Raw genomic sequence first — 19,962 nt, 5'->3', positions numbered from 1 at the left:
GACTGAGATGGGAAATGACTCTTGGGACCAAAGAAAATAAACCCCTTAGAGAGTTGAGTATAGTGCAGATGGCTCCCATTTTTCTGCCCCCACATGATTCAGATGTTCAAATATATAGTCTATTACCAACATCTTTCAGGACATCCAGTGTTTCTCAGGATGAATAGGTAATGCCTCCAATTAAGAGTCACCAAATTTTTTTTTTTTTTTTTTGTCTTTTGTTCTTTTAGGGCCACACTTACCTCCACCCCCACCCCCCCACCCCCCCACCCCCGCCCAGTGCAGGCATATGGAGGTTCCCAGGCTAGGGGTCTAATCAGAGCTATAGCCAACAGCCTACACCGGAGCCACAGCAACGACAGATCCAAGCCAGGTCTGCAACCTACACCACAGCTCACAGCAACGCAGGATCCAACTGAGCGAGGTCAGGGATCCAACCGGTAACCTCATGGTTCCCAGTCAGATTTGTTTCCGCTGAGCCACGACGGGAACTCCATCACTAATTCTTTTTTAAATTTTGAACTGAAATTTAATAATACAAAAACGTATCACTTTCAAATTCCACCTCCACTTATGGCTTACACACAAAGGCCTTAAGTATTTTTCCAAGGCTCTAAGAGCCACAGTTGAAGCTGTTGTGAAGTTTTCTTTTAAAAGTATCGTTGATTTCTTTCACTGCCATGAAAGGCAACAGCACTTATATAAAGAACTCACCTATGTATACAGAAATTTTAACCACTGAGCAAAGCCATACAAAGAAAAGTTAATTGTTTAGTAGTATCAAAAGGATACCACATAATTTATAATAATCAAAGTTTTTGAGTGCTTACCATATGCTTGGATAACCTACTTGCCCTGCATTTTTTTCACTTACCCTTTAAAACAATCCTATGAGGTAGATTTTTTTTTTTTTTTTCTTTTTGGACCATGCTTGCAGCATCAGTTCTCAGACCAGGGATCAAATCTCCACCACAGCAGTGACCTGAGCTGCAGCAGTGACAACAGGAGATCTTTAACCTACTGAGCCACCAGGGAATTCCTGAGTAGATGTTTTATTATCCCTATACTACAGATAATAAGACTAAAACAGGTTAACTAATGTGCCAAAGGGTTTCCTCCCAAGCTAATAATGGGGAAGGATGTACATTTTAAAGTTTTTAACCTCAACCATTCTGCTATGCTATTCTTGTCTGTCTGGTCATTTGATGTCCAACCATCATGTGAAATAGGAACAATTTTGATCATTTTCCAAATCAGCAAATTGAGGCTGACACACAAGTCAAGTAACCTATCTACAGTCACAGTAAAATAATAAAACAGCAATCAGGCCTTATGATGCCAAATAATCAGGAAAGGTAAACTTTTAAAAATTTATTTCAGAAATGTATTCACTACCTTCTGTCACCTACTTGACACAAAATCCTAATAAATTTGAGTTTCCCATCTTCCATACCCATGGCAGATTAAAAGGCAACAAGCATTTGCTTATGCCAGAGATAATGCTAGTCACTTTACATACATGACCTTCAGAAAAAACTTCAGAATACTATGAAAAAGTAGTAGCCCACATGAACAGACAAGCTAAGGAGTTAAATCATATGCCCAAAGTTTAAACAGAAAGTAAGAAAGGCAAATAAGGTCTATTAAACACCTCTCGACTATGACAAATCCCTTGAAGATCAAGGTAAGTGATGTCCCTTTGTCTCAATGTTATCCCCAGCCCTTAACAAAATGCCTGCTGAATGCCTAGGCATTGAAAAAGTATTTTATTTATTTTTTTGGCTGCACCCAGGTCCTGTGGACATTCCCAGGCCAGGGATTGAAACTGCACTGCCACCTGTGCCATAGCTGCAGCAAGGCTGGATCCTTAACCCACCGTGCCACAGGGGAGCTTCCTCAAACAAGCTTTTTTTTTTTTTTTTTTTTTTTTTTTGGTCTTTTTTTCTTTTTGCTATTTCTTGGGCCGCTGCCTCGGCATATGGAGGTTCCCAGGCTAGGGGTCGAACTGGAGCTACAGCCACTGGCCTACGCCAGGGCCATAGCAACGTGGGATCCGAGCCGCGTCTGTAACCTACACCACAGCTCACGGCAATGATGGATCCTTAACCCACTAAGCAAGGCCAGGCAGGGATCCAACCCACAACCTCATGGTTTCTAGTTGGATTCGTTAACCACTGAGCCACCACAGGAACTCCTCGAACAAGTATTTTAAATAAATAAGTCAGGAGTGTGATATTTATAGCCCAGAATCATTCCATCATTTACCCACCATTTCCTGAACACCTCCGCACAGGAATTCAGCCATCAGCCACTAATAATAGAGTGAATGTGATTTTCAAAAGCCACTTAGACCAAATGCAAAACAGTAATAATAACAAATACTATCATAGGGCAATCAATATGTCACCAATTCCTACAAATTCTGAATCAGAATAATCTCTGAATTACGCACAGCCTTTCACTCCCATTACCGTTCCTCTAATCCAGGTGCACACAGTTGCAAAAATGATGGTTATGATTCACCACTCTCCACCCTCCAAACTGATGCTAGATTTAGTTCCTAAAATACAAATCTGATCATTTTGTTTCCCTTTAAAAAATGGCTGTTGACCCTCTGCTGCCTTCAAATTTAAATGTGAAAACAGTGACAACTTTCAAAATCTTTCACAATGACCCCAAGCATCCTATCAAACTAGATTTTCCACTCTTCCATCCTTGCTTACCTACTAGCAATTCCCTACACCAGCCCCAGGTCTGATGTTTGCGTATGCCATTCTTGGACCCAAAAAGCCCTTGCTTCCACTCATCTACACTCTTTACTTCCTAAGAGCCCCCCTTTTCTTTCTGAAGCCCAGTTTAAACATCTTAACAAATACAGTTCCTCTCTGAGATAACATTTCTCACTAAATAAACACCTAAATCAGAGACTTAAGCTTTATTCCAAGTTAAGGTGCTAACTCCCAAACTTCTATGTCCAAATCATACTCTGAACAGCACTATCATGCCCTCTTTTCTAATTTACAACACTGTGCCCTGTCAATAGGTAACAAATGATTTTTTAAAATATAGTATGAATAAATGAAATACTCCAGAATGAAAGCTATAAAGTTTTGATTTACCATTGGATAGGCCAAGGTGTATTACATCCAAATCATAGTATGCTCTATGAAACACAGCATTTCAAACATTAAAGGTTTGAATTCCAGCTCTACCACCTTCCAACTTACTCTGTGACTGTAAGCATATTATTTAACCTCTCTGAGCATCCTTTTAGCTATAAAGGTTATTTATAAACACTTATTTGTAAATTGAGGATGATATCACTATGTACCTCAGAGTGTTTGTTGTAAAGGTTAAATGATGTTAAGCATGTAAGACATTTAGCACAGTATTTGTACATAGTAACTGCTAAACAAATGGTAGCTATTACTACTAAATTCACAGAATATGCATAAACATGTAATGACTTTGGTTTTCTTCAGTTAGGGAACTGATGCAAGACTTTCTATTATGCCTTTTCCTTATAACCTTTCTTAAGTTTCTTAAAAATAATTTGCCAATTAATTACTTAAACAATAAACAGCTGATAGAGACATAAATAGATCAGTAACAGCTGAACTCTTAACACATACAGATGTTAAAAATAGCATGTCATTGCCCCCTTACACGTGAGTATTACCATAAATAACCACAACCTGTGCACAGAAGCAGCTAAGCCTCTTCTGCACAGCACAGATAGTAAACTTTATAAAAAATACAAAACAAAACAAAAAATGAATATTTTGATATAACTGATCTGATATAACTATGGTCTTCAGGATCCCTGCCCTTAAAATAAAACAATGCTATAAAACTGGAAAAGCGTAATATTAAACTTTTTACACAACACACACAAACAAAATGATAATATTTGTACATTACAAGATTTCCTGACAGAATGGATGTAAAATATGAAAAAAGGAGTTAAGAAGGATACGAAAGTTTTTGACCAGAGCAACTCAGAAGAATGTACAGGTGACCCTTGAACAACGCTGGGGTTAAGGGCACCAACCTTCCACATATAACTTTTAACCTAAGTATACACAGCCTTAAGTATACACAGCCCTAAGTATACACAGATCTTTTGTATCCTCAGTTCCATATTCAGGAATTCATCCAACTGTGGATCATGTAGCACTTTAGAAATTACTATCAAAGAAAATTTGCATATAAGTGGACCCATGCAGTTCAAACCCATGTTGTTTAAGGATCAACTGTGGTTGTCTCTATTTGAACCAGGAGGGCTGAAAGTAGCAAGGTTTTTTTTATGGAGGTTGAGGAGGTATTGGGAGTTCAGCTTTGGACATATTAAATTTATGGTATATGTTATAAATCAGGTGAAGATGTAAAAAGGGCAGTTGTACATGAGCCTGGAGTCCAGGGAAACTGTCTGGGCTTGAGATAAAAGTTTGGTTGTCATCAGCATATACAAAGAATTTAGGAGTTCCCGTCATGGCCCAGTGGTTAACGAACCCAACTAGTATCCATGAGGACTCGGGTTCAATCCCTGGCCTTGCTCAGTGGGTTAAGGATCTGGTGTTGCCATGAGCTGTGGTGTAGGTCGCAGACACGGCTCAGATCCAGTGTTGCTGTGGCTGTGGCTGGCAGCTGTAGCTCCGATTCGACCCCTAACTGAGAACCTCCATATACCATGAGTGCGGCCCTAAAAAGAAAAAGGAAAGAAAAAAAGAATTTAAAGGCAAGAGAGAGGATGAAATCACTAAGAAAGCAAGTTCAGATAAACAAAATGACCAAAGACGGATCCACAGAGCAGTCCAAAGTATACAGGTGAGAGAGATGAAGACCAAGCAAAGAAAACTTAAAAGATGGCCAGTGAGGTATAAAGGAGAACCGTGGGAAAGTGGTGTGTCTTGAAAACCACTGTGAACGATATTTTCCAAGAGTATTGAAGAGATCACCTATGTGAAATGATGCTGAAAAATCAGGGAAGATTAGGAACAAGAAATGACCAATGAAAACAGCAACCTGAAAACCAGTGATGACCCCGACAAGAACTGTGTGGGTGTGGTAGAGAATGAAAGTCTCACCAGAGTGATTCAAGAAAAATGGATGGAGAGGAATGAGAAACCACAGACAAATCTTTTAAAACATTTTACTCTAAAGGGAAGCAAAGAAATGAGCAAGATAAGAGTTTAATAAGAGAAAAATCTGTTTCATATATTAATAAGAATAATCCAATAAAGAGGAGAGGTACCTGACCCAATCCTGAGGGTTCAGAAAAGCCTTCCTGAAGGAACTGTTCCATGCTGAGTCATGAAGGCTGAGTAAGAGTGAATGAGTATAAGAGAGGAGGAGGCTGAAAGAACATGAACAAACAGAGGTGAGAAACAACATAGTGTGTGGGGCAGGGGAGGTGGGTAGGAAAGAGGGCTGGCATGTGAAACACAAGACTAAGAATGACAGGGAGTTTCTGGTGTGGCACAGTGGGTTTAGAGTTTGACTACAGCAGCTCTGGTTGCTGCAGAGGCGTAGGTTTGGTACCTGGCCTGGAGCAGTGAGTTAAAGGATCCAGCATTGCCACAGCTTCAGCTTGGATTCAGGGGACTTCCATATGCCTGCTGTGGGCGTGGCCATTAAAAAAAAAAAAAAAAAAAAGACTGAGACTACAATAAGTCAGGCTGCAGAGGTAACCAGTCACCAAGACTTTTAAGATATATGAAGTAGTACAACCTTTATCATGTGGGACTTGCCACTGTGAGGTTTAAGAAAGGAAATACTAATATCAAACTGACATTTCACTCAGAGGGAATGGCTTGAGGGCTGAAGGCAGGGAGGCTATTTAGGAGATTACTGAAATAAAGAAATAATAAGGTCCTAAACTGGACATTGTTAGAAGTAGTGAAAGGGTCTTAGTGACAGATCCTATGTGCTCAGTGTTGAAAATAACAGTTTCTAGTGTGAGTTACTGGACTGATGATAATGCCATTATCTGTGTTTGGATAAGATAATGCCATTATCTGTGTTTGGAAATACTGGATAAGGGGTGATGAAAGATTCATTTCAGTTTGGGGTATATTGTTTTTAGAGTCTCTACAGGGCACCCAAGTGAATAAACGTAAGCATTCAGTGGGTAGAAAATTCAGACCTCAGGGCTCAAGAAAGATATCTAAGAAGCATCAGTGTTTACATGGTAATTAAAATACAAGAGATGGTCCAAAAATAACATTTACAAGAAAAACAACAATTTGAACTTTTAGGAATACTAACACTATATGGAGAATTAGTAGAGAAAATACTTGAAGGAGAACAGTCAGAAAGGTAATTACAAAAAAAAAAAAAAAATCAGGAAAAGAAATAACTAAGAGGCCGGGGAAATAGCCAAGGACTAATACCTCTACCAATATAAAAAGAGATGCTGTAGTGACCTGAATATGCTGGCAGAGATCAGAGGAGATCAAGAAAAGTCAAACCACTGAAAGGCTGGACTTTTCAATTCTGCTGCAGTAATTTTTCACAATTTACTAGAATCTATGGGTCATTTCTCCCTGAGGTCCCTAGGTAGTCAAGACAATCTGAGTGGAAAAGACTAAAGGAACTAAATACAATTATACCACTGCCTATAGTAGATTACAGTTTTAGTAAAAGAGTATATACAGTTTCTCTCTATATACAAAGACAGTTGGTAATGTATTTCTTAATAAGCCAAAAATTGTTATCAAGTATAATAAAATGAATAGGAAAATTTTATTTTTTATCATGCCTGCTTTCTTGATTGTTACATAATAGTTCAGCTATGACTTTATATAAACTCAACTAACAATACAAAAGTTTTACAGCTAATATAACAAGGAAAAGTATATAAGCATGGATGATGTAGAAATCTATAATGCTAGTACTCAGGGAAAAATATTATCAATGCAATAAAAATTTATCAGAAATGGAAATAATTTTTTACATTGGAAGAAAAAAGACAGCTTAAAAGATATAGGGGGAAATAAATAGAGCAAGGATCAATTTCCATTTCTTGATTCTAGCTCTACTTTATCAGTTTTTGGCAGATAATATGTCAATTGTCAACTAAAAAATTACTTACTCTTGGATGGCTATACTGTACTGTACTAACTGGGAGTGACTCATAAGTGTTTGGCCCCACCCATGCAGAAGAACTCTGCAAAGAACTTTAAAAAAAAATCAACTGGAAGAATATTTTCAGTGGAGCACCTAATACAAAATCAGTAAAGCATAGAAAAGATGTGACAGAATTATGTACTCACAATGAGAAAGTTAAAAGCATTTTCTTGGAGTCAGGTGGGGGCAACTCCCAAAGTGTGAATCATATGACTAAAGAACAAGTGGATCTAGGATTTAGCCAAAGCTGGAAAAGCAGGATTCAGCTCATATGCAGCTCTCTAGGCCAGAAAGAAAAAAAACTGAGTTGGGTTAGTGCCTCAAAAGTTTGGGTGAGTCACGGAGACAAGAACAGAAAACAAAGCACAACCAGGCTGGACTTTAGCACATGGGAAAAAATCTGTAGCTGTTATCTTTCAGTTTTTTTTTCTCTATTATTAATTTACTATTAGAACATTTTCATTACATTCAAAGAAGCTAAAATGCGTACCTCAGAATCTTGCTACTCAAAGGATTTTAACCACTTTCACCACACTGTTTTGCACATGATCTAGACCAACATACAAGGCTAATATCACTATCACAACATTTCTAGCACTAGATATTTTGACTTCGCAAATTTAATGTAACATCATTTTGTAAGATATTTATTTCTGTTGTTACAGGCAAGGATGAATGTCTTTGTACTACATATATTCATCTTGAATGAACTGATTACATGGTTCTTTGGCCAATTTATCTACAATAATCTTGTCAACTTTTTTATATTGGAAAGGCCATTTTGTATATTATATATACAAATGATGTTCCATTTCAACTTTTCTCATTTTTTATGGAACCAAAGTTTTCAATATTTATTTAAATATTCATTAATTATTTTTGCCTTCACTTGATTTTAGGCTCTAGTAGTTGCTCATGTACCAATAAATCCTGAAGGGGTTTCCTTATTACAGTCATACAGCATATCCTAGAAGTTTTCACCTCCATGCTCCAATCATTCCAGCTTAATTGTTTTAGATCATTTAATTGTGTTTCTTCTCAAGTATAGTGCTATTATATACTCTTTAAAAGAAACACTTTTTTGTGGCTAAGTAATGATATAAAATATAATGAGTTCCAAGCAATTCTACACATAGGTATCTAACCAAGAGAAATAAAAGACACAAAGAATTGTATACAAATGTCCCTAGCAGCATTGTTCATAATAACCAAAGGTTGAAAGCAATCTAAATGTCCATCAATCACTAAATAAGATATATCAGCAATAAAATGAACTATTAATAGACCTGATAAAATAGAACCTCAAAAACATAATGCTAAATGAAAGAAGCTAGACACAAATGATTGCATATAGTATGACTTTGTTTATTTGAAATTTCTGTTATATGCAAATCTACAGAGCCAGAAAGTAGATCAGTGGTTGTCAAAGCTGCATGTGGGATTGAGGACTGAATGCAAATGGGCACAAGATAATTTTGGGGGTGATGAAAACGTTTTACTGGCTAGATTATGGTATTGACTACAGAACTACAGATTTACTAAAAACCCATTAACTTCAAGTAAACTCAACTCGAGTGTAATAATGGGTGAATTTTATGGAATGTAAATTATACTTCAATAAAGCTGTTTTTGAAAAGCCAATGAACAGAAGGATGAAAATATGCATACACACACACATGAAATAACTTTAAAATATAACAATTTAAAGGATTCAATTTGTTAGTGATGAAAGTAGCAGAAACATTTTAAATAATAAAATATTCAGCACTTCTAAGAGTGACGTAGAGAAAGATTTTCACAAGCTGATCATGAGAGTATAAATTGGCACAACTTGTATGGAAAGTAGCTTGGCAAGAGAGCTTTGAAAAAACTTCGCCTTAGATTCATTTCTGAGAATTCAGCCTAAAGAAGTAATAAGAAATACAATTATGAGTTCCTATTGTGGTGCAGCGGAAACAAATCTGACTAGTATCCATGAGGATGCAGATTCGATCCCTGGCCTCGCTTAGTGGGCTGCCTACTGCTGTTACCCATGCAGAAGAGCCGAGCTTCTGAAGATATAGGAATAAATGTATTAAAATACAAATTTCATCTTCAATTCAACTACCATTATAAACTGAAGTATCACAGAGTGACTTGTTCACAGACAAAAATTTCCAAGCAATGGAAGAGCTGAGTCACTATTCACTGAAGACTTAATTATCTCATATAGTCAGTGAAAGAAAATGATATAATATTATAAAAGTCATCTATTTTTGTAGTCTTTGTTCAGGGTTCCAAAAATGAAATTTCAATATGGTCGCTGACTCTGAAAGTGATTTTCACATAATCAGATTTACCTCAAAGCATTTGGATACATTCTTTTCTTCTGAGATTAAATAACATCTATGGATCAATCGAGTTATACTAGAGGTAATGCTCTACCAACTTCGAGCTGATTTTACAATATAATGTTAGCTTTTCCTAGAATAGTCTAGTCCATAACATTCCCATGGGCTTTATGTCATTTCCTAAGTTTAAAATGATACATCAGTTAAAAAAGAAAAGATACAACCTAACAGCCTATGCAATTTAATTACAGATAGATTGAGCGGGACGCATTAGCTTCAGAACAAAAAGAGTCAGAAAAAACTAAAAAATCAAGAGATTTTTACTGCTAAAAAGGACAATAAAACACCCTCATGGCTAAGATAATTTAGGATCCCAAAGGAGGAGACTGCAAAAGAACACAAATGAATAAGGCAAGGTGGGGGTGAGGGCAGGGCCTTCAAAATACTCTCTTTCACAAATCAATAGCCTCCACAATCTCAAAAATATCTAAATAGAAAAGTGGCTAAACTTTCAAATGATAGACAAATTTAAGAACCACTCACTTGCCTAAAGATAACAAAAATATTTATTGGCAATAAATAACCACACTAGAAAGGATCCACATATCAGTAAAAACACTTAGCATTTACTGAATTCTTATAGCCTGTCAGACTCTATAAAAGTGCTTTACATATATTTAACTCATTTAATTCTCACAGTTCCCCTGGGAGGTATTGTTATTATCCCCACGTTAAAGACAAGAAACTGAGGCTCAGTTTCTGGCAAATTACCAAGTCACCAAGTAAATAAGAAGTAGGATATGAACGTATACCAGGACCTTCTCAGCTGGTCCCTAACTCCCCATTTCTGACCTCCCAGATCTTAACCACTCTACAATACTACCTTTTAAATTCTAGTTCAATTCCTCATTTTGCAGATAAGGAAACTGTACCTCTGAGGAAGAGATAAAATTCATTCAAGGTTCAAAAGCATTTAATAATAGTACTAGTATTGAGATACAGGTTTCCTATTCACATCATGGCTTTCTATTTCACATTGGGCTTCTCCTATTTTCCTATCGTTTTTCCTATTCTGCACTGCATTTCCCCCCCTTCTTTTTTTTTTTTTTTTTTTTGTCTTTTTTTTGTCTTTTCTTGGGCCGCTCCTTTGGAATATGGAGTTCCTAGGCTAGGGGTCTAATTGGAGCTGTAGCCACAGCCTACACCAGAGCCACAGCAACGCAGGATCGGAGCCGCATCTGCAACCTACACCACAGCTCACCGCAACACCAGATCCGTAACCTACTGAGCACAATCAAACCTGAAACCTCATGGTTCCTAGTCGCATTCGTTAACCACTGAGCCACGACGGGAACTCCCCCTTCTGTTTTTTTTTAATAAATCTTTATGTACCATCTCTGATATTATCCTTAGATTAAGTCTCTAGAAATAACATTACTGAATTAAAGGGTATAATAATATATAATACATATGTGGTGCTTACTATGGCCAAAATATTCTAATTGCTTCACAACATTAGCTTATTTAATCCTTGCAACAATCCAGGAGAGAGGAAAAGAATGCTCAGACCTAAGATCATATGGCATAATTAGTCAGGATTCATACCCAACTAGTCAGAATCCAGGATCCATGTTCTTTTTCTTTTTTCTTTTCTTTTTCTGCCACACTGTTGGCATATGGGACTGAATCTGAGCCACAGCTGTGACCTATGGCACAGCTGCAGCAAAACCAGATCATTAACCCAGTGAACCAGGCTGGATGGAACCCATGCTACCTCAGAGATAACACCACATTATTAACCCACTGAGCTACAGTGGGGACTTCCAGGTACCATGCTCTAAATCATTATGCTCCATTACTTTAATTCCACACTTTTTCAACCACATGATGTCAGGTCTTCTAGAAGTTTTCTGCAAATGCACAAAAATCTTCTGAGGAACCTGTTTCAGGAAGCATCTGTGGAGATTTTAAAGTTTGAAACTTACTACCCTGATCTAAAAAATTTTAAACAGTAGAACACTTAATAAACCCTTATCATAAAACCATTGATATTTATATTGGTTGATGTTTAAAATACAAATGGGAGGGCCAAGTAAGAAAACACTCAAAAATGGTTAAAATAAATCTTCATGACCTGGGATCAAGCGATGGTTTCTTAGATATGACAATAAAAGAATAAGTGACAATATAAACTGAAAATTTTAGGATCATTAAAAAGTCTTTTTAGGGAGTTCCTACTGTGGCACAGTGGATTAAAAACCTGACCAAAAGGAGTTCCTGGTTATGGCTCAGCAGTAACAAACCTGACAATTATCTACAAGGATGCAGGTTCCATCCCTGGCCTTGCTCAGTGGGTTAAGGATCTAGTGTTGCTGTGAGCTGTGGTGTAGGTCACAGACTCAGCTCAGATCCCAAGTTGCTGTACCTGAGGCATAGGCAGGTTGCTGAAGCTCTGATAAGACCCCTAGCCTGGGAACTTCTATATACCACAGGTATGGCCCTAAAAAAAAAAAGAATCTGACTGCAGCAGCTCAAGTCACTGAGGAGGAGGTGTGGGCTTGATTCCTGGCCCAGTACAGCGGGTTAAAGGATCCAGTATTGCCACAGCTTTGTGAAGACTGTAGCTGTGGCTCGGAATCAATCCCTTGCCTAGGAATTTCCATCTTCTACAGATGCAGCCATAAAAAAATAAGATAAAATAATTTTTTGGAGATCCCTGCTGACTCAGTGAGTTAAGGATCCAGTGTTATCACTGCTGCAGCTCAGGTTACTGTGTGGCACAGGTTAGATGCCTAGCCTGGGAACTTCCTTGTGCTACAAGTGCAACAGCCGCCCCCCCCAAATTTATTTTTTAAATAAAGGATAAATTGAACTTCAAAACTAAAAATTCTTATGTTATAAAAGACACCATAAGATAACAAATATTATATGCTTCCACTGATATGAGGCACCTAGAGTAGGCAAATTCAGAGTCATGAAATAGAAAAAGTAGCTTTAAGAGGCTGGGGGAGAAGAGGGGAGTCATTGGTTAATACGTACATTTCTATTTGGGATGATAGAAAAGTTCTGAAAATGGCTGAAGGTGATGGGTGCACAAATTTGTGTATGTATTTAAAACCACTGACTTGTATACTTAAAATGTAAAAATGGTAAATTTTATGTGTATTTTATGATAATTTTATTAAAAGCACCACTAAGGCAATCTACAAAATGGAGTAAAATATTTGCAGATCATTCATCTGATGAAGGAATTGTATCCAAAATATACAAATCAACGACAGCAACAGAGTAATGACAATAAAAACTAAAATAAACAAATGGGACTTAATTAAACTTAGAAGTTTCTGCACAGCAAAGGAAACCCTAAACAAAATGAAAAGACAATCCACAGAATGGATTTGCAAATGAATTGACTGACAAGGGATTAATCTCCCAAATTTATAAACACCTTCTACAGCTCAATACCAAAAAACAAACAACCCCATCAAAAAATGGGCAGAAGATCTAAACAGACAATTCTCCAAGGAAGACATACAGATGGCCAAAAAACACATGAAAAGATGTTCATCATCACTCATTATTACAGAAATACAAATCAAAACCACTATGAGGTACCACCTTACACCAGCCAGAATGGCCATCATCAAAAAGTCTACAAACAATAAGTGCTGGAGAGGGTGTGAAGAAAAAGGACCCCTAGTACACTGTTGGTGGGAATGTAAGTTAGTGTAACCACTGTGGAAAACAGTATGGAGATTCCTCATAAAAGTAAAAACAGAACTACCATTTAATCCAGCAAGCCCACTCCTGGGCATTGATCTAGAGAAAACCATGACTCGAAAAGACACACGTACTCCAGTGTTCATTGCAGCACTATTTACAACAGCCAAGACACGGAATCAACCTAAATGTCCATCAACAGAAGAGCGGATCAAGACGATGTGGTACATATACACAATGGAATATTACTTGGCCATTAAAGGAAAGAAATAATGGCATTTGCAGCAATATGGATGGACCTAGAAATTATCATGCTAGGTGAAGTCAGTCAGACAATGAGACACCAACATCAAATGCTATCACTTACATGTGGAATCTAAAAAAAAAAGACACAATGAATTTCTTTGCAGGACAGATACTGACTCACAGACTTTGAAAAACTTATGGCTTCCAAATGAGACAGGTTGTGGGGTGGTAGGATGCTTTGGGGATTTGGGATGGAAATACTGCAGAATTTGGTTGTGACGATTGTTGTACACCTATAAATATAATAAAATTCATTTATTAAAAAAACAAAATATACAAATCAACAATAAAAAGATAAATAATCCAATTTTTTAAATGAGGAAAGGATCTGAACATTTTCCAGAAAAATGTACAAATGGCCAAAAACTACATGAAAAGATGCTCAAAATTATTAGAAGTGGTAATTTAAGACCATTACATATGTGAATTTTGAATGCAGAATCTAAACAATAAAGTCTTTATGGAAACCATAAAAAAATGGAAACAAAGACAGAAATGTCAAAACTGTCAAAGAATTAAGAACTAGGCCAAATAAAGAATTAACCAAAAAAAAAAAAAAAAAAAAGAATTAAGAACTAGGGAAGTACAGGGTCATGCAAGTTTGAAAAGGTCTATTAAAATTTACACTGAAGAAAATGAAAAAGTTAGTTTCATAGTAGAGAGAAAACAAAAATAACCATCAAAACAAAATCATTCAGTTGCTCATCTAAAAAGGTTCCCCGATGACTTTAATAACAATCATGGTTTCTTCAATATCCACAAATTAATGTGATATGCCACATTAACAACAGAATAAAAACCATAAGATCACCTCAATAAATGTAGAAAAAGCTTCTGAAAAAGTTTAACAGTTATTTATGATAAAAACTCCCCAGAAAGTGAGCGAAGAGGGAAGCTACCTCAAAATATATATGATAAACCAACAGCTAACATCATTCTCAATGGTGAAAAGCTGAAAGCATTTCTGCCAAGATCAGGAACAAGACAAGGATGTCCACTCTCACCACTTTTGTTCAAAATAATTTTGGAAATCCTAACCACGATAATCAGAGAAGAAAAAGAAATAAAATGAATCCAAATTGGAAAAGAAGAAGTAAAACTGTCACTGTTTGCAGATGACATGATACTATACATAGAAAATCCTAAAGGAGTTTCCTGATGGCTCAGCAGGTTAAGGTTTTCAATCCCTGGCCCAGGAACCTTCCCATGCCACAGGAGTGGCCCAAATTAATTAATTAATTTTTCAGGATACAAAATTAATACACAGGAATTCTCTTGTGGCACAGCGGGTTAAGGATCCAGTATTGTCACTGAAGTGGCCCAGGTTGCTGCTGCAAATGGGTTTGATCCCTGGCCCGGGAAATTCTACATGCCATGGGCACAGCCAAAAAAAAAAAAATTAAAAAATTAAAAAACCAAAAACTGGACTTAAACATTTTCCTTTTTTAAAAAATTCTATTGTTTCACATGGTTTTCTTAGCTAAACGTAGGAAAGGAGAGGAAATTAAGTCATAATCCAACTTAGGTATGGCCAAAAAAATTAAATTAAATCTGTATGGAAACAAAAAGGCTCTAATAGCCACAGCAATCTTGAAAAAGAAAAATGGAACTGGAGGAATCAGGATCCCTGACTTCAGCCTACACTACAAAGCTACAATCATCAAACAGTATGGTACTGGCTAGAAAACAGAAATATAGATTGGTGGAACAGGATAGAAAGCCCAGAAATAAATCCACGTACCTATGGTCAACTAATCTATGGCAAAGGAGGCAAAACCATACAATGGAGAAAATATAGTCTCTTCAATAAGTTTTACTGAACAGCTACAAGTAAAAGAATGAAATTAGAACATTCACTAACACCATACACAAAAATAAACTCAAAACAGATTAAAGACCTAAATGTGAAGCCAGATACTATAAAACTCCTAGAGGAAAACATAGGCAGAAAACTTTGATATAAATCACAGCATTATCTTTTCTGATCCACCTCCTAGAATATTGAAAATAAAAACAAAAATAAACAAATGGGACCTAATCAAACTTAAAAGCTTTTGCATAGCAAAGTAAATCATTAAAAAACAAAACAAAACAAAACAAAAAAATGGAAAGACAACCCACAGAATGGGGAAAAACCTTTACGAATGAAGCAACTGACAAGGGGATTAATCTCCAAATTACACAAACATCTCATGCAGCTTTATGTCAAAACAAACAACTCGATCAAAAAATGGGCAGATCTAAATAGATATTTCTCCAAAGAAGACAGACAGCCAAAAAGCAAATGAAAAGATGCTCAACATCACTAATTACTAGAGACATGCTACATCAAAACTACTACGAAGTACCATCAGTTAGAATGGCCATCATCAGAAAGTCTACAAACAGGGAGTTCCCGTCATGGATCAGTGCTAACAAACCCGACTAGGTTCTATGAGGATGCAGGTTCAATCCCTGGCCTCACTCAGTGAGTTAAGGTTCCAGCATTACCATGAGCTGTGGTGTAGGTCTCAGACGCAGCTCAGAACCCCTAGTTGCTGTGTCTGTGGTGTAGGCTGGCAGCTTCAGCTCCAATTTGACCCCTAGCCTGGGAACTTCAATATGCTCCAGGTGCAGCTTAAAAAGCAAAAGCAAAAAAAACTTTTTAAAAAGTCTACAAACAATAAACATTGGAGAGAATGTGGAGAAAAGGTAATGTAAATTGGTGTGACCACTATGGAGAAGAGTATAGAGGTTCCTTAAAAAACTAAATACAGAACCACCATATATGATCCAGCAATCCTACTCCTGGGCATCTAACCAGAGAAAACCATAATTCAAAAAGATACATGAGCCCCAATATTCACTGCAGCACTATTTGCAGTGGCCAAGACAAAGAAGCAACCTAAATGTCCATCAACAGTGGAATGGATAAAGAAGATATGGTAAACATGTACAATGGAATATTACTCGGCCATAAAAAGAATGAAATAATGCCATTTGCAACAACATGGATGAACCGAAAGGTTATACTAAGTGAAGTCAGAGAAAGACAAATAGCATATGACATCACTCAGATGAGAAACCTAAGAAAAAGATACAAAAGAACTTATTTATAAAGCAGAAACAAATGCACAGATTTCAAAATCAAACCTATAATTACCATAGGGGAAACTGTGGGGGGAGGGATAAATTAGGGGTATGGGAATAACATGTACATGCTACTGAATCTAAAATAGATAACTAAGAAGAACCTACTGTATAGCACAAGGAAATTTACTCAACATTCTGTAATAACCTATATGGGAAAAAAGAATGGATATATGTATAACTAATTCACTTTGCTGTATACCTGAAACTATACAACACTTCAACCATACTCCAATAAAATTTAAAAATAAAAAGTAAAAATCAAAAAGTCAAAAACATTCTTAGTAAATAAAGAACAAGATAAGAAAATACTTATACAACATAAATTTATAAAATTGAAGATTTCACCAAATGCACAGCAGTAGTCATTGAGGGCAAAACTGAAACTAGAATACTCAATACATATTGATAGTATTGCTTTTACACAGCAATTTTATAGGACAAGATGAACTGAACTATATTGGACTCCTTGTCTATAAACGAGAAGCACTCTCTTTTGTCCTTAAATACATGATTAAAGATAGATGACCGCACATTGCACTAGAATGTCAGCCTCACAGGGGCAGGGTGTTTTGTTTAACTAGAATAGTGCTTGGCACATAGGAAGTGCTCGATAATACTGACTAAATGAATCAACAACTCTTTGAAGTCCACAGAATACTCTGTATATGTTTTAGGAATTCACATCTAGATTAGGGCATTCTTCACAACTAGAAATGGAATTTTATTTGTTTTTTATTTGTTTGCTTGTCTGTTTTGTCTTTTTAGGGCCACACCCATGATATATGGAAGGTGCCAGGTTAGGGGTGGAATAGGAGGTGTAGCTGTTGGCCTACACCACAGCCACAGCACGTGTGCGACTTACAACACAGCCCACGGCAACACTGGACCCTTAATCCACTGAGCAAGGCCAGGGATGGAACCTGCATCCTTGTGGACAATTGTCAGGTTTGGTATCACTGAGCCACAATGGGAACTTCCCATTTGTTTCTTTTGACTATGCTTGTGGCATGCAGGAGATCCCAGGCCAAGGATCCAACCCTCACCACAGCAGCAACCCAAGCCCCTGCAGTGATGTCAGATCCTTAACCTGCTGAGCCATATGGGAACTCCTAGAAATGGAATTTTAATAAAGAGCCAGAGATAATGGAGCTCTAAAACTAGGTTTCGGGGAACAAAAGAATTTTCGTCCAGATACCGCACTGACTACAGTCCTATGTAATTTGCTCGAATTGTTCAATGCATAAACATAATCATAAATTTCCTTTATTTTTTATATTACCAGTATAATGAAAAGTATAAGTGAGTCCCAACACTTCTAAAGAGTTAATTTTTTAGAAAGTTCCCTCATGGCGCAGTGGGTTAAGGATTAGCATTGCCACAACTGTTGCACAGGCTGTAACTATGGCATGGGTTCAATGTCTGGCCCAGTAACTTCCACATGCTGAGGATGCAGTTAAAAAAAAAAAAAAAAAAAAAAAGAGCTAACTTTTTAAATGGAAATAAATAACTAAATACACTTAGAATCCATCATGGACAAGTTATAGGAATGCACAATACAGAAGATAAAATCCCCTAAAGGCAAAGATACAATTTAAGTGAAATATAGACAAAACTGGGATCTAAGAAAGCTAAGGAAAAAATATAAAACCTAGCTGTTAAAACTTAATACTACAGATAAAGAAGATGTAATGTGTGTGTGTGTGTGTGTGTGTGTGTGTGTATAAAATAGAGTAGCACTGGGAACTATGTCTAGTCACTTATGATGGAGCATGATAATGTGAGAAAAAAGAAATTATACATGTATGGGTCACCATGCTGTACAGTAGAAAACTGACAGAATACTGTAAACCAGCTGTAATAGAAAAGAATAAAACTCATTATATAAAAAAAATCATTAACTAAAAACAAAAACACATTTGTCCATTGAACAACAAAAAAAATAGAATAGAATACCACACAGCCATAAAAAAGAATGAAATAATGCCATTTGCAGCAACATGGATGGACCTAGAGATTATCATACCAAGTGAAATAATTCAGAAAGATAAAGACAAATATCATATGATATCACTTACATGTAGAAGCTAAAATATGGCACAAATGAACCTATCTACAAAACAGACCTGTAGTTGACGAGGTAGAGGGGTAGGGGAGTGGACTGGCATTTGGGGATTAGCATATGCAAATAATCATAGATAGAACGGATAAACAACAAAGTCTTACTGTATAGCACAGGGAACTATCCTGTGATAAACCATTATGAGAAAGAATATGAAAAAGAATGTAGGAGTTTCTGTCATGGCCCAGAGGTTAACGAATCCGACTAGAAACCATGAGGTTGCAGATTCAATCCCTGGCCTTGCTCAGTGGGTCAAGGATCTGGCGTTGCAGTGAACTGTGGTGTAGGTCACAGACATGGCTCGGATCCTGCATTGTTATGGCTGTGGTGTAGGCTGGCAGCTACAGCTCCGATTAGACCCCTAGCCTGGGAACCTCCATATGCTGAGGGTGCGGCCCTAGAAAAGACAAAAAGACCAAAAAAAAAAAAAAAAAGAATGTATGTGGGAGTTCCCTGGTGGCCTAGCAGGTTAAGGACCCAGCATTGTCATTGCCATGGCTCAGGCTGCTGCTGTGGCATGGGTTTGATACCTGGCCTGGGAACTTCCCCAGGCTGCAGGCATGGCCAAAAAAAAAAGAACGTACATATGTATAATTAATCACTGTACTGTACAGCAGAAATTAACACAACATTGTAAAACAATTAATACTTCAATAAACAATTTTTTTTTTCTGTCTTTTCTAGGGCCACACCCATGGTATGTGGAGGTTCCCAGGCTAGGCATCTAATCAGAGCTGTAGCTGCCAGCCTACGCCAGAGCCACAGCAATGCAGGATCCTAGCCATGTCTGCGACCTACACCACAGCTCACGGCAACGCCAGATCCTTAACCAAGTGAGGCCAGTGATCGAACCACAACATCATGGTTCCTAGTCGGATTAGTTAACCACTGAGCTTCAACGGAAACTCCTTTTTTTTTTTTTTTTTGTCTTTTCTAACAAAAGTATTTGCTGCCACTTGAGTTATGTATGTATGCTACTGAAATAAAAATAAATTCTAACCCTCAGTATTACACCTGTACATTAAAAAAATAAGTTATGATGAACAACAAAAAAAACAAACCTATTCAATATTAACTAAACTTTGAACAACAAACACAGAAGTAAGACAAAATACCCCAGCTTAAAGGAATTTAATTCAGGATAACAGATAAGAAAAAACCTAGTACTAGACAGTGATAAATATCACAACAAAGATTAAGGACAATTTCTGGAGTTCTCTTCATGGC

At 37.0% G+C, this 19,962-nt stretch overlaps 1 protein-coding gene and 1 long non-coding RNA gene across 51 annotated transcripts in view; both read right to left on the bottom strand.

Annotated features, from left to right (window-relative positions):
- The window catches only part of SLMAP (sarcolemma associated protein), a 148,066-nt gene that overhangs the window by 97,207 nt on the left and 30,897 nt on the right, over positions 1–19,962 (bottom strand). The window lies entirely within an intron of this gene.
- On the bottom strand, positions 10,553–18,067 carry LOC146397354 (uncharacterized). The gene is made up of 3 exons (XR_014823389.1): positions 17,574–18,067; positions 11,946–15,938; positions 10,553–10,621 (listed from the first exon to the last, which is right to left on the bottom strand). It is a non-coding gene; the product is annotated as an uncharacterized LOC146397354 (long non-coding RNA).

The sequence above is a fragment of the Sus scrofa genome, chromosome 13 (assembly GCF_054392235.1).
Source record: "Sus scrofa isolate SSC_HxYL_T2T_F1_AM1 chromosome 13, Sscrofa_HxYL_maternal_Yorkshire_Landrace_v2.0, whole genome shotgun sequence".
Lineage (NCBI taxonomy): Eukaryota > Metazoa > Chordata > Mammalia > Artiodactyla > Suidae > Sus > Sus scrofa.
Note: the sequence above shows the minus strand (reverse complement) of the source record. Positions and strands in the feature narration are given on the sequence as shown.